Here is a 14963-nt window from a genome sequence, read left to right as displayed (position 1 = left end):
TCTGTCATACGTTGTATAATCTGTGTATCTATAATATTAATATACACTATACACTATACACGGATTATACGAGATATGACAGAAGCTCGAAACAAATGACTCAAAACAAAATGACGGAAATGAGTTCAATTTTGCTACCCTGGCGTTTTGGGCTCGCTGATCATGAATATCATAACGGCGATGGTCTCCGAGGAACTTGCTGCTTAGGAGGTCGTCTCCTGGAGTTTTATGGAAATTTGATACAAAACGAATACTCGTAGTCCAGGGAGCATCTGTTTTGAGATGGACGTTGAGAAGTGACAAATATTTCTTTGCAGAAATTGCTTGGAATTAACTCATATAATAATAATTGAGTTCCTCCCACTCAGAAAGTTCCGGAACATTATTTAAATATTCAAAATGTAAAACAAATGAAGGAAAAATTCGATTTTTTGAAGTTATACTTCTTTACCGGCGATAGAGGGTAAATTTTTATATGGGAAAACCTAGCGACCGGGCGCATGCGCATTATAACTTTGTTCTGATTGGATGTTCAAATGACATGTCAAAAATTATTCACTATGGCGGCTGTGGCACAGCTGTAGTTAGATTATTTATGGTTGTTGCGTTTTAAAATTTGTGTGAAAAGAAACAACAAACAAAAGTTAGTTAATAGTTATACTGCCTTTTTAAATAGTTTTCATATACCTATATTTTTTGACTTTTGGACTATTTTGGACAAGAAAAACTCATTCTAATTTGGTAAGTAGTTTTTATTATAATCATATTGTAATTATACATTTGGATTAGGTTAAAATACATACATTTATTTTCTCAAGAATGCGGATTTTAGAGAGAAATCCCAAATTAGGTTCGATTTTTATTTTTAAATTATGATTTTTTGGCGTAGATTTATTTATCTAGTAGGTATGTAATGCTTTGATTTACATACTTAATTTGATTACCAACAAAAGTTCTACCAATCTTCATCTAATATATTGTTTTCTTACTGTTTTGTTATATTTTTATATTTTCTTCCACAAAAAACTACATAATTTAATTTTCAAAACAACTGTCAAACAGTAAAACGTTCAGTTACCGTATTTTTCCACATGATAAATAATGTGGGATTGGACGAGTGAGTCTACGCTTCGGTTACGAGTCAAAGCGGCACGAAATTCACGGGTTCGATTCCCGATGCAAGTTTTTATTTTTTTATTTTTTTATGCATGTTATGATTGTAAGTATATTTGTTATATAATTTTTTTTCCAGAAAATGCGTATTTAAAATTTTTGCCAACAATTATTATCGTTCAGAAATCATTTTTTCTTTGTGGCATTTTTCAATGTGTTTGTGTGCGTTTTATTCTTTTATTTTTTTAAATTTTTGGTATTGTCTTAAAAATCACATAATATGTAGTAGAAGTATAACTTACGTGCGTACAAAGTACACACACATTCTTGTTTCTTCGTTTTTTGATTATAACTTTCAAAGTATTCACTTCCGAGAAAAGTTGCACTAAAATAAAAGTAGCGTAATTAAATTTACTACAATATAGGATTGGTTAAAATTTTTAAAAATTGTCACCCTTGTTGCAAAATAGCAATAATTGCGAAAAAAAAACATAAAAAAAAACAAGTAGTCGCATTTTACGTTTTTCACCCGTTTATACTACACTTAAAACCTTCATATTTTACACAAAAAAACTTTATGATATAGTCAAACAAATAGCACAATCAAAGAACAATCTGACCCCAAAAAAAATAAAGGAAGGATGAAAATTTATGAATAGGTACTTGAAATTATCTATTATTATATAAGAAAAACTTTACAATTCTACATCCCCTCCTTTTTCAAAAATAGAGGGGAATACCTCCCTCTCGAAGGTGAAAAATATACATTCAAAATAAGTCCGAAATTGGATAAAATGACTAATTCTAAGCAACTTTTGTTCTGTAGAGTTTTTTTCCCTAAGTCAATACTTTTCGAGTTACTTGCAACTGAATATGTTCATTTTTAACAGAAAAAAAACATGTTTTTGGACGGTTTTTCGGAAATAACTCAAAAAGTAAGTATTTCAGCGAAAAAAGTATTCTTAGCAAAAATATAGCTTATAAAAAACTGAAAAAAATGGTGTATGCTTGAAGTCTGTAGACCCAATATCAGCAGAGTTGTAGCTAATGAAAGGTAGGTTCTTCTTCATAAAATTCCAAATCGAATATTTCAATGTGAAATAACCCAAAAACGGAGCACTTTTCGGGGAAATTCATTTCAACTTTTTTGTTTGTTTTTTAAAAAAACTTGTGACATTAAAAGTAAGTGAGTTACGCTCAAAATATTGTTGGTCACCCAAAATCACCCCCTAATTAGCATCACAAATAAATTTTATCATTACCACTTCACAAGTTACTTTGCTTATGTATTTTTATATGATCTATAATCATCGGTTCAAAGTGCTTATTTTTGAAAAAGCTGTAGTTAAAATGGCTTGAACGAGTAACTAATCACGAGTTTAGGCAAATTTTGAACAGCCATAGCATAATCAATTTTAGTATAAGAAGAAAACAAAACAGGAAAAATATTCAAAAAATCAAAACGTACATTTTATTACTCTTTAAGATTTTTGGTATTACTAATAATTTTTAAGTCAATTCCATGACAAATTCCATTTTTTTTCAAAATTAAAAAACATGTTTTATTTTAAACCTAATTTTTTTCAAAATTGAGCACTTTGAACCAATGAAACTTATAGATAATATAAACAATACATAAGTAAAATAACTTGTGCAGCGGTTACGATTAATTTTATTTGGGAAGCTAATTAGGGGGTCATTTTCGCGATTTTTGTACCAAAAAATAAAAGGACCAACATATTGTGAGAGTAACTCACTTATTTTTAACGTTAGAAATTAAAAAAAAACAAAAATTAACCTTTTTTAAAACACTTTAAAAAAGTTGTAATGAATTTTCCCCGAAAGGTGCTCTGTTTTTTGGTTATTTCACATTGAAATTATCGATTTGGAATTTGACGAAGAAGAACCTACTTTTCATTAGCTACAACTCTGCTTATACTGGGTCTGCAGACCTCACGAGTACACCATTTTTTCAATTTTTTATAAACTATATTTTTATTAAGAATATTTTTTTCGCTAGAGTACTTACTTTTTGAGTTATCTGCGAAAAACCGTCCATAAACATGTTTTTTTTTTGTTAAAAATGAACATATTCAGTTTATTCATAGTTGCAAATAACTCGAAAAGTATTGACTTAGTGAAAAAACTCTATAGAACAAAAGTTGCTTAGAATTAGTCATTTTATCCAATTCCGGACCTATTTTGTACGTATATTTTTTCACTCGCGAGAAAATATTTTTCACCCCGTATTTCCTAATTTTTGTAAAATGGAGGGGATGTAGAATTGTAAACTTTTTTTTATATAATAATAGACAATTTCAACTACCTATTCCCAAATTTTCATCCTTCCTTTATTTTTTTTGAGGTTTTCGTAAAATTTTGTGTTCGCTGATCGGGCTAATACTGTAAATTTGATTAGGACTGTAAATTAGTTCAAAATATTTTTTGCAAATTAAGTTTTGCAATCCAGCTTTCGCAAAAAAATTCATTTTTTCAAAATGTTGCAGGACTGAAAATAAAGCAGATAGCAAGTTGACATTTTTTTAAACATATAGAAGAATACTGTGCCTTTCATTTGCAATTTGCAAAATTAAAATCGATTAACTACCATGGCGCCAGGAATTTTTTAAATAAACATTAATTTTTGGTGCTACGCGCAGGACAGCGGTGTTCGATTCGCACAAGCTGATTTCCATCAAAATTTCTTCCAATCTTTATCTAATATATTATTTTCTTACTCTATATTTTGTTGTATTTTAATATTTTATTTCTACAAAAATCAAACTAATTTGATTTTTGTTTGTAAAATATTGTTTAAACAATTGTATATGTTTAAAAATAATAAACTTTTATTCTATTAGTTTAAATATATGAACAAAGAAAGTTTTTGCTCAAAAAAGTGTTATTTCAAAGGACAGAGTATGTGTTTTTATTTTGCAATAAACAAATTTATTTATTTATATCGAAATGTACTAAAAATTAAAATTTATCAATCATTATCAAAGGTCATTGGAATGTCCAATCAGAGCAAACTATCCTTCGCGTAGCACCAAAAATTAATGTTTATTTAAAAAAATTCCTGACGCCGTGGTGGTTAACCGATTTTCATTTTGCAAATTGCAAATAAAAAGTATAGTATTCTTCTACATGTAAAAAAAACTTAACTTGCTGTCTGCTTTATTTTCAGTCCTGCAACATTTTGAAAAAATTAATTTTTTTTGAAAGCTGGATTGCAAAATTTATTTCGCAAAATCTATTGAACCTGAATGAAATGACCTGAACTGAATGAAATTCACAGTATTGTTTTATTATGTCATAAAGTTTTTCTGGGTAAAACATGAAGGTCCTAAGTGTAGCATAAATGGTTGAAAAACGTAGAATACTTGTTTTTTATGTTTTTTAACTAATATTTTTAATAATATTTAACTAATCCTATATTGTAGAAAATTTAATTACGCAACTTTTATGTTAGTGCAACTTTTCTCGGAAATGAATACTTTTAAAGTTATAATCAAAAAACGAAGAAAAAAATCGAATTTTTCCTTCATTTTTTGACATTTTGATTATTTAAACAATGTTCCGAACCTTTTTGAATGGGAGGATAACTCAAATATTATATGAGTTATTTTTAAGCAATTTCTGCAAAAAAATATGAGTCATCTCTCAACGTCCAAATTTACTAATATTTTTAAAGATGCGCCCTGGTCTATCGGGGTTTTTGGGATCGCTGAACGCTAATATCTCGTCGGCGATGGTCTCCGAGCCACCTGGTGCCCTAAATGGGCCTCGTCTCCTTGACTTTTTTGGAAATTTGATATAAAATCAATGCAAACTCGTTGCTAAGGGTTTTTTGGGGTCGTTAAACACTAACATCATGTCGTCAAAGATGGTCTACGAGAAACCTGATGCCCATAATGGATGCCATCTGAAGTTTTGTGCAAATTTGATACAAAATAAGTGAAAACTCATTACTCGGGGGGTTTTGAGTTCGCTGAATACGAATATCGTGACAGCAATGGTCTCTAAGTCACCAAGTGCCCTAAATGGTACTCGTCTTGTGGAGTTTTATGGAAATATGATAAAAAATCAATGCAAACTCGTTACTCGTGGTTTTTAGGGTCGCTGCGCACTAATATCTTGTCGGCGGTAGTCTCCGAGACACCTGGTCTCAATAATGGGTCTCATCTGAAGTTTTATGGAAATTAGTTACAAAATCAGTGCAAACTCATTACTCTGGGATTTTTGGGGACGCTGATCACGAATATCATGACGATGATGTTCTCCGAAGCAACTGGTGCTCAGGTCGGGCCTCGTATCAGTGGAGTTTCGTGGAAATTTGATACAAAATCACTGCAAACTTATCATTTGAGAGTTTTTGGGAACGCTGAAAACGAGTATCATGGCGATGGTCTCTGAGGCATCTGATGAGCAGGACCATCTGATTTTATATGGAATTTCCATAAAACTGCTGCAGACAAGTCCCCTCCTGGGCATCGGTGCATCGGATACCATTGATGACATAGTATTCGTATTCAGCGATCACAAAAACATCCGAGTAACGAGTCCACAGTCGAATTTCTACAAAACTTCAGGAGCTGAGGCCTTTTCCGATCAGCAAGTGCATCGGAGACCATCGCCGTCATGATATTCGTGAAAAGATTCCCAAGTCTCTTCGAATCCATCCAACCTCAAATATTTGATAGGTTCATGGCTTAATTTCCTCGCCTAAAGAACAAAATCAACGACTCCCGATTATCTCAGAAGCAATCTGAGATAATCAGACGATACGGTGCTGATAGCCATAACACTTCAATATCTGCAAGGCCTCAAAGAGGTGAAAGTTAGTGATAACTAATTAGTTAATTGAAGGAAAAAGGGCCCCAGGACAAAGAAGAATATCCTGGATTGTTAACCTGAGACCATGGTATAGAAAGACCTCAACACAACTATTCCGTATAGCAACCAACAAAGTCATCATAGCCAGAATGATTGCCAACGTTCGGAACGGACAGGCACCCTAAGAAGAAGAATTAATTCCGAGATATTCGATTTTGGCTGTTTCTGTTGTGGCTAACAGCTCTGTTTCTTTTTGCATTCTTAATAATACGTGCTAATTAGTAATGTGGTCAGTATTTTTTTTACAGGTAGAGTCTGAGAGAGTCCACGATTCAACTCCGTACAACAGTATAGGGAAGATATATCATCGTAGTTACTTGATTTTTATGGGTATTCATAAATTATCACATTTGAATAGTTGAGCCATTTTTTGTAATGCATTTCTTGCTTTCTCTATCGTACATTTGATTTCTAGATTTCTCTTTATTCAAAAATGTAATACTTTTCCCTTACTCAAAATCATTTTCACATTTAGACACTCTAAAAACCTAGCTCTGATTATCTGATAGATATCATATTTTGTTCTTGTAATCTACGATTTGCGGATGGCATAAACCTGATAGCTACTGACGTACAAGAACTGCAAACCATGCTTTTAGAACTACATACCGAATCTTCTAAAATAGGACTGAAAATGAATTTAAACAAAACAAAAGTCGTGCACTCCGAAGAAACCGTGACAATAATAAACGACAAAGTTATAGAAAAAGTTGTAGAATATACATATATACTAAGGACAAAAAATAATACTAAATAGGGAAATTCAAACGGAAGAAATAAAAAGAAGAAGAAAGTTAGCTTGGGCAGCATTCGGCAAACTAAACGATATACTCAGAAATCAGCAAATTCAACTACATCTTAGATCTAAAGTTTTTGATACATGCATTATTCCGATATTAACATATGGGGTTGACTACCGATACACGAGATTAATTTACAATACATACAAGAACGCAACTATGTCGGTGAAACTACATAAAAACACGGACCATATCCCAATCGGCAGAGGAGTCCGACAGGGCGATACCTTATCGCCTAAACTGTTTACCGCAGTACTAGAATATGCTTGTAAAAAACTTAACTGGGAAGAACGAGGCCTGAATATTGACGGTAGAAGATTAACAAATTTGAAATTCGCAGACGAGAGTGTGTGCCAGTGTAGGTCTTAATATAAACATCTCCAAATCAAAATTCATGACAAACCTAGTACCTAGCGGATATATCAATATTGGAGACAACGAAGTAGAGCTAGTGGAAAAATACATATACCTTGGACACGAAATAAAGATTACAAGAGACAACCAAAGATGCGAATTACGAAGAAGAATAAACCTAGCATGGGCAGCCTATGGAAAACTCAAAGACATCTTTAAAAGCGATATACCAATTTCTTTAAAACGTAAAACATTTGACCAATGTGTGTTGCCTGTGATGACTTATGGTGCCGAAACTTTGACATTTACAGCTACAGCTTCTAAAATGCTGCAAATAGCCCAGAGGAAAATGGAAAGGTCAATGCTGAGTATATCGCTTCAAGACCGAGTTAGAAATGAAGACTTAAGACGAAGAACAGGAGTTACCGATGTAATTTCCCGAATTGCCACCCTGAAATGGAACTGGGCTGGACACGTCGCCCGAATCAGTGATCGGAGATGGACGAAGAGATTACTTGAGTGGAGGCCGAGATTAGACAAAAGAAGTAGGGGAAGACCACCTACTCGTTGGACTGACGATCTCAAGAAAATGTCTAGAAATTGGATGCAAAGTGCTCAAAATAGAGCACAATGGACAAAAATGAGGGAGGCATATGTCCAGCAGTGGACGCATTGCTCAAAATAGAGCACAATGGACCAAAATGAGGGAGGCATATGTCCAGCAGTGGACGCAAAGGGCTGGATAATGATGAAGATGATGAACATATGGGGCACAAACATGGACAATAAAAAAAAGAATATGAACATACTCAGAGTCACTCAACACGCGATGGAAAGAGCAATGCTTGGCATATCACTTAAGGACAGGAAAACAAACACATGGATAAGACAGACAACCAAAGTAACCGATGTGGTACAAAAATCATTAAAATTGAAATGGGAATACGCTGGACATGTAGCTAGGAGCGGTCTAAACAAATGGCACAGAACAATTCTAACCTGGAGGCCATACCAACACAAAAGACCCAGAGGCAGACCTCCTATGAGATGGACAGATGATCTGAAACGAACTGCCGGGAAAAATTGGCTACAAGTAGCGTACAACAAAAAACAATGGAAAGGAAGACTTGAAGAGGCTTATGTTCAGATGTGGACGTGAATCGCTAGACGAAGAAGAAGAAAGATCATATTTTGTTCACATTTGAGTAAATGCTTACATCCTACGTTTTTCCTCATTCCTGCATAAATAAGAATCACGTTATTGTATTTTCTCTATAAATTATCTCCAATGATTTGGTATCTACTGTATACCAAAATATTGATCCTCTGTTGAAAAAATATATTGAAAATATAAAATCGAAGGCTGCCCCCTTATCAAATTGCTATCAATATATTTATTTTTTTAATTAGCCCATATTTCGTTTCAGTCGAATCCATAGATAAGGGAAATCCATGAACCATTGAACAAGTATAGAATGAAGACCAAATATGTCCAGTGAATAAAAATAGACTGTCGCACTGGGCTCTGTTTAATTCATACTTAAGAGATTCTAATTATAGAGGGATTTATATCCTGTAATATTGATAGAAGATTAGTAGTGTGGCTTCCAAAGAGCAAGGTTAATAACACATCAGTGCGTAACTTGTTTAAATAATTGTGTGATTAACATATTAATTTAATTAACATATTAACATAACTTAATCGACTTAAAGATGTGATAAAAATTCCGATTATATCAATTATTTATAGATTACGGACATGCATCTAACAGTATAGGGCGATGATATTTTTTAAAACCATCGAAGAACTGGAAATATCGGGAAGACTAATAAACTTTATTAAAATGACCGTATGTATAAACTAAAGCAAAAGCAAAGTAACAATTCTTCTTCTTCTTGACTGGCTTTGCAACTCGGAGTAAGTCTTCGCCGCATCCAGTATAGCTCCATCTCCATGGACTCCCCTATTGTATTTAGTCTATAAGTATTGTTTTTATTATTTATTATTTTTTTCTGTTAACTCTAAACTTTAAGCCATCAGTATAATACAACACTAAATTACACGACAACCGCTTACAAAGAATTGAAAGAAGCCATAAAATCTAATAAAACGCCCTTCTCTGAAAAATAATCTACAGGCGCATTTGTTTGGGAACAGGTGGAACCATAAACAACGGAAATATTTTCTCGATTCAAAGAATACCAAAAATGATATTTTAAAATGCAAATACATTACACTAGGTATAAACCTTATCTCATGAAAAGTCACGTTTCAAATTTGCGTCACAATAAAGATATAAAATTTTTTATTTTACTAGATAATTCATGCGTACCTACCCATTGATGCTAGAAAGGTTAATATTTATGGTAAAGAACGACCAGTGAGATTAATAGTCGTGAATTGTCTATCAATCCTTTTGATACCGTAGGTATCTGGGATTATATAGTGTATTTTATCCTTAGATTAAGTGTGAGTCGTGTGGCTAAATCTGGAAAATATAATATTTGAGCAGTGTTGCCACAGGTCTTGGACAAAATTTTCGGGAAACTGCTCCTATTTTTCGGTAGAAATGGTCCAATTTCGGTAGATTTCATTTTTGCTTCTTTTGCTATCACATTGCAAAAAAATGATACTTTAGGTACGAGTATTCAAAAATAAACTACATTCATCATCATATTATAATGATCAATAATCACCATTCATCATAAAAATCATTCAAAGTTCAAAATCGGTATACCTTAAAAAAATTATTTTCTCGGCTTTCTAGGTATTATAGAGCAATTTTCTTCATTTTTTTTAATCCAAAGTAACTCAAGTCGAGCCGTCTCTAACGCAATACTAAATATCAAGGATGCTTTAGTTTTTTATAAGGAATTGATTTATTTTTAATAAAATAAAACTGCATATTTTTTTCTGTTGTAGACTTTTTATTTGAATATTCTTATTTGAAAGCTGTATAATTGTTTAAAGTTAAAAATTTTTGTTATAATAAATAATAGTTTATTAACATTTATCAATTACTGCAAAAATAAGGTGTTTTTGCAATTATCTTCAATTGTAGAATATTTATTTGAAACATTTTTCTCTAAAATCTACAAGGAATGTTTTATAGTCCATAACATGACTTTTTACACTTTATAATCATTTAAAAACAAAACAATGTCGGATATTGAAGTATGTAATTGAGAACGAGAAAATTTTTTAATGTTCTTTAGTTATGTCGAAATACTGTAAGTTAAAAAGGTGCAAAATAAATTTCTCGTGTTTTAAGATTTTAATATATGTAAATACTATTTTTAGTTTGGAATTATCTTCTATATCAAAATAAGCCACAATCCTTCAGTATTCACTATTACTATTCAGATTCAGGTAGATACATTTTATTCCCAAAATCATAATATAAAAGGACAAAGGACTGGACATAAAATTGATATCGGTAAATCCGTATCTGCAGGTTCGCACATTGTGTCACAAGCTAGTAAAAGCAATTCAAGAATTCTTGAAAATTTACTAAACTTTGTTGCCAAATCTATCCGCTAAAAAAACATTTTCTAATAATTTTGATTTTTCGGTAGAAAAAAAAACGGCAGATTAATTTGAAAATTAAGAATTTTGATTTTTCGGTAGAAAAAAAGAAGAATTAGGTAGATCGGTAGATTTGACAGGTATTCGGTAGATCTACCGAAAAATCTGTAGCTGTGGCATCACTGTATTTGAGGTAAGTCTGCCCCCCCCCTATTATGAATTTCTAGATCCGCGCCTGTCCATCTTCTACGATCTTGCGCTTCCATTTCCCATTGTTGTACCCCATTCTTAAATAAATCGGCTTCAACATCATCCTTCCTATTTTTTACATATACATATACTGTCTTTAACTAACGATGGTAACTGTGAAACAGAAGTTCGGAGACGTATTGGTATGGCAAAAAATGCGATGAGTCGCCTAACTAAACTTTGGAAAGACAGATCTCTCTCTCAAAATATCAAGATGAGACTGGTGAATGCCCTTGTATTTTCAATGTTTCTATACAGAGCAGAGACTTGGACTCTTCGCGCATGCGAGCGCCAAAAAATTGATGCCTTTGAGATGTGATGCTGGAAAAGAATGCTGCGCATACCTTGGACAGCTCATAGGATAAACGTTTCCATTCTAAACCAACTCAATATTAAAAAAAAGGCTGTCCACAATATGTCTGCAACGAATTCTGCAATTCTTTGGTCACGTGGTTCTCAGAGGTGACGACAGTTTGGAGAGATTAATTCTGGAAAACGTTCCGGGGAGAAGATCAAGAGGACGATCACCAACTAGATGGTCTGACCCAATAAAGCATTCAGCTGGAAACTCATTCTGCGAAGCTCTTAGAGCAGCTGAAGATAGAGGCCAATGGAGAAACATTGTTAGGAATATTGCAAGAAATCGCGATCCTCAGTAATGGGGAAACGACAGGAGAGAGAGAGAGAGAGAGACTGTCTTTAACACTCTGTCCCATTCCGATTCTATCACATGACCTTCCCATCTTATCCGGCTAGCTCTTATATGTCTGATGATATTTTCAGTACAATACAGAGTCACCAATTCAGAATTACGGCGCCTTCTCCACTCTCCTGTCAATAGTGTCAATTCATCTCTTTGGGGACCAAATACCATTCTGAGAACCTTCCTTTCAATTACCAGCAACTTATTTATTTCCTGCTGATGTCGAGTCCATGTTTAATTTTCGTGACTAGCGTGATTATTGGGTTGAATTTGTCTGTCTGTTTCATGTCAGCTAATATATTTTTATATTTCAACAATTTTTTTCTTTAATTTTGAACCTTTTCAGGGGAGGAGAAAGGACATCGCACACATCTTATGGAAAATATAATGTCACTCAAATTCAATAAAATTTATGCGAATAGATTCGTTTTAAATTAACGGTCAAATCTTATCATTGTGCCAACTCTTAATTATGATTGATTACGGCGCAAATTGCAATTAAAGTTTATCGAAATCACATTTTTGGAGTCAGTAAAACTGTCAGTTACAATCACTATTGCTCTGGGTGCTATTCAAAAGAGCTTAAACCCCGCTGGGCCTAAGCGGATTAGTGAAACTAATCCGCTGATTTATGGAGTACCGACAATTTGGGTATTATAAAATATTTTTTCTCTCTCTAACTTATGTACGTATCCATTTGATTTCAGATTTATTTATATCAATTTCTGCTCTTATTATTGAAAATATGGAGTTGGCGCAATGATAAGATTTGACCGTTAATTTAAAACGAATCTATTCGTATAAATTTTATTGAATTTGAGTGACATATTTTCCATAAGATGTGTGCGGTGTCCTTTCCCCTTTTTCCTTCTCCGCAGATCCGCCACTGCATTCTCCACATAGATATCTACAGAGACCTCTTTTTCTATGTAGTTGTCATCTGTGATTACCGCCCCCCAGGTATTTAAACTCTTTTACTATTTCAAGTTTATGGTCATTAACAGTTAAGTTCTGCTTAACTCTTGGTCTTGGATTTTCGGTTACAAGCATGTATTTCGTCTTCTTTTTACAATAGTATTTAAAAACAGTTTACAAAAGTAACAATTAGAGGAAATAATTATTCTAGGCATTCTCGGTAACTTCAAATCAGATGAGACAACAGGACTCTCTATTCTACGTTCTATAGGGCTTTTCATTCACAGTCATTTGTTTCGAGCTTCTGTCATGTGTCACATAATATATCTACGTCATACGTTATTGGTATATTACAATGATACAAACCAAAGACGTATTACGTAGATATATTAATATTATGTGACACATGACAGAGGCTCGAAACAAATGCAAACGACAATCGATGAAAAGCCCTATTCAATTCATCTGCTAATAAATCATTAGAAAACCTATCTATCGACCCAAGTAGTTATCTCCTTAATAAGACAAAATAACTTATTGCTTACGTTAACAATTGATATACTCAGTAAGACCAAACAGTATCTAAAAGATAATTTCACGATCCTCACCAAAGTTTCTAAGAAAACTGGAAGCCTGGAGAAATAAAAGTATATGGTGAAGGGCATGAGTTCAGAGCTTAACGTAAAAGCACCATCCATTAACTAATATAAATATGAGAAAATCTACCATTACCATCGTTCATGGGTCTACAGCCCATTTTGACATTTGTACTTATTCCGGTGGTGGTGTGTTGACGGAATTAATTAAAAATAAGTGTAACAACGAACAGTAATATATTTAAAAAGACGTAAGTTTTCACTCTAATGGCATGTAAAACAACATAATGCTATTCCACATCCCACCAGAATGAAAACAATGGGAACCTTCTCTGGTTACACCTCCGAGGCTTCTACAATTTGCAAGCTATACGGGAAGAAATTGAAAATGGTTATTCATTTTTTAGTAATATATTTATTTATTTTGGGTAAACAAGCGTGGTGTTTTTCTTATATCTCGAAAGGGTATTGTTAGCCAGAGCGAGGGTGTGTCTGAATCGTTCACATGCTGTGTAGAGACAGAGACTGACTTGCCGGACCACCACTATTATGTCAACTGGTTTGCGGCTTTGCGATAATGGCCAGAAGGGCCATAAATTATTGCATCTGCCTTTTAAAAGATGAGAACCTTTTTGTATTTTAAGAAGTTGACATGAAGAGTGTGGAAATCTGGAATCGTAATCAATTAGTGTTTCCTTGAAAAAAAAAACATTAATTTTATACAATCTGTTTAGGGATACATTTTCGTTTCCCGAAATCAACGGCCCTTGTTGGCATATGGTTTATGTATTACATTTTGAGAAACATACATTTTGGGATACATTTCGTTTTGTGAAAAGTTATTAAAAATTAAGAAAATAAAGTTAGCAAAAATTGTAATTAAAGCCTATCGCTATATAGTATTCCAGCTTGCATTCCTTCCTATTTTTGATTGCTTTTTCCGTTTCGTACTCATAACGTTTTAAGTTTTCTTTGATGTTATTTTCAAATTTTGCTTTGGGTTTAGTGGTATATTCATACCACTCATTTTTAATGCCGTATTTGGTTATAAATATTTATGTTCTGTATGTTTTGTTCCATTCATTATTGCTACGTGGTCTAACCATCGTGACCTATTTCTTTTGTTGGATTGGATAATGCCAAGTTCACTATAGAAGTTGTACAGTTCAAAATTGGAGAGCCTGCGCCATAATGTGTTCCATACTTTTGCATTTTACGTAACTAATTAGGTACATAATTTTGGTTAACCCTGTGAAAATAAATATTTGCAAAATACATCGTTTCAAAGGCGATTAGGGACCTTTCAAATTAGGTGTACCGTGACCTCGGTTTATATTTAAAAAAAATCGTCGATATCGTCATAATTCCAGCACTGATGACGTAATATTCAAAACATACATGTATATTATAGCAATTAATCGCTATTTAAAAGTTAAAATTGATGTGTTTTAAGATTTTGTTTTAAAATCATCTTTTTCTGAAATAATAAATCTATTCCATACTTTTGCATCGTACTGTATACTACATTTCTGTCTTGTCTTATTCAATGATCATCATTCAATCTTCGCTTGTCCCCTGCTGGACATATATCTCCCTCATAATTTTCCATGTTTCGATGTTGTGTCTCTTGCATCCAATTTTATAATTCAATGATAGAATAATCATCATGATTGGCTCCCCTGGTGGATTTTGGCCTGTTCTAGCATCAGCTTCCACTCTTTCTTATATTTCGACTTGCTTTTTCAATTTCGTAGATACTCTTATTCAAGGATAGAATAACTTAGATAATAACCTAAATACCAGAGATTTTT

General features: G+C 33.0%; 1 protein-coding gene across 1 annotated transcript in view; it reads left to right on the top strand.

The window, feature by feature from the left end:
* LOC114329884 (ATP-binding cassette sub-family C member 4) overlaps positions 1 to 14963 on the top strand; it is a 351864-nt gene that overhangs the window by 230368 nt on the left and 106533 nt on the right. The window lies entirely within an intron of this gene.

This window comes from Diabrotica virgifera, chromosome 7, assembly GCF_917563875.1.
Source record: "Diabrotica virgifera virgifera chromosome 7, PGI_DIABVI_V3a".
Classification (NCBI taxonomy): Eukaryota; Metazoa; Arthropoda; class Insecta; order Coleoptera; family Chrysomelidae; genus Diabrotica; species Diabrotica virgifera.
This window is presented reverse-complemented; position numbering and strand designations above follow the sequence as displayed.